Here is a 1,679-nt window from a genome sequence, read left to right as displayed (position 1 = left end):
AAGTTTCACTCTTAAAATAACCAACAATGTTTTACACTCTTTTTCAAAAACTCCAAATAGAAAGTAAACAACAAAAATGCACAGGTAAATAACCAGATGAAAAAGGTATCAGTCCAAAGCAAATACTTTAGTCCTTCAGAAATAAATGTCCAACGTGTGGAAACAAAAAATACTCAGATCCTTGAGTGAAAAGATATTTCCTACCAGTGTGATGAACAACTTCCAGATTCTATGAAATGGGATGGCTCGCCAGTTTCTGCAACCGCAGGTGTCTCTCTCTCTCTCCCATGGACAGCAGAAACAATTCTCCCAAACGTCAAAACAAAACTCCAGATCCAGAATCAGCATTGCTCTCAGGAACATCAATAAACAAAGAAGAGAGAGAGAAAAGAAAAGAAACCAACAAAAAAAAAAAAACCCAACCTTGCAAAACAAGGCAGAAAATTACAATTAATATCAGAGCTCTCAATATCAAAAGCATATTTCAGTAACACACTGAAAAAATGTACAATTGCACTCACAATATACACATCTCTTTTTTTCTTTAAACACATTTCTCATTAAAATACAACAACTGATTTGCTCAACTTACTCAACCCATATAAATCAATGCGTTAGCCATTAGCTAAGACCGCATGGTTAGCATAACTCCCTGTGCTTAGCATCACACTTTCAGCACATATTATTGACATAAAATAACCATTTGACCACAAATCAACATATATACACATATTTTTTTCTTCTAAAACATTGAACAGAAATAAAGCATAATTTAGACGTTTGTTTTGTAGTGAAACACTACACTAACTAATTTATATAAAGGACAGACAAATACATATACATGTAATTCACTTACCAAGAAAAATAGTGAGTAAACAGAACAATCCCGGATGGAAAAAATAAAAATCTCTCTTTTGGTTTCTCTCGAGTGAATTAACTTTTTTCTGTTTCCCTATTTTTTCTTCAGATCCAGTGCAATCGCGATCGTCTAATGTAAGCACCACTTTTACTGCTAACGAGCGAACACTGTTCTCATATTTCAAAACACTTCTCTTACAGATCGACTTAACTTAAAACACTTTAAATCTCTGTTCAAAAGCTGTTTTTTGCTAAATCGCCATGTCCCGCTTCTCACCGTTCTCTCCTCTTTTTTTTTGTTTTGTTCTCCTCAATCCCCTTTTTCTGTTTTTTTTTTTTTTGACGTCAACCTTGAGGGAGGGGTTACTCTTAAACGGCCCAGTTTCTAATTTTACTTATTTTCCTAGACATTTTCTGTTATTAACTATTTCACCACTTAGTATAAGTTGAGAATTCGATATATAATATGAATATGAATAAAAAATAATGGGATGATGATATTAATAAAATAGTCTTATTTTATTTACATATGTAGTAATATATATTTTTCTCTATTCACAGGTGCTGGCTCTTGTAACCTGGGTTTACATCCTCCCTCACGGAATATAGGGAATACACATTATCCTCAAGATCAGCATTTCGGGTCTGTTCTTTCTGTGAAACTGCAACATGACGGTTTTCATTTGCTCACTGCTTTTCTCCTCACTCAGTAACTCAGTACTTCCTGCATTTTCCTCCACAGGTTGCTCAGGTAAGTGTTCGGCCCACAGGTTCCACTGAAAATCCCTTCTGATTCCAGGCAGGTAAGCGCTTCACAGGCC

The 1,679-nt window shown here is 35.0% G+C and overlaps 1 long non-coding RNA gene across 1 annotated transcript; it reads right to left on the bottom strand.

The window, feature by feature from the left end:
• Positions 1 to 345: 345 nt before the first annotated feature.
• LOC122143413 lies at positions 346 to 1,317 on the bottom strand. Its single transcript, XR_006159162.1, has 2 exons — positions 857 to 1,317; positions 346 to 423 (listed from the first exon to the last, which is right to left on the bottom strand). It is a non-coding gene; the product is annotated as an uncharacterized LOC122143413 (long non-coding RNA).
• Positions 1,318 to 1,679: the final 362 nt, after the last annotated feature.

This window comes from Cyprinus carpio, unplaced genomic scaffold (genome assembly GCF_018340385.1).
Source record: "Cyprinus carpio isolate SPL01 unplaced genomic scaffold, ASM1834038v1 S000004275, whole genome shotgun sequence".
NCBI lineage: Eukaryota > Metazoa > Chordata > Actinopteri > Cypriniformes > Cyprinidae > Cyprinus > Cyprinus carpio.
Note: the sequence above shows the minus strand (reverse complement) of the source record. Positions and strands in the feature narration are given on the sequence as shown.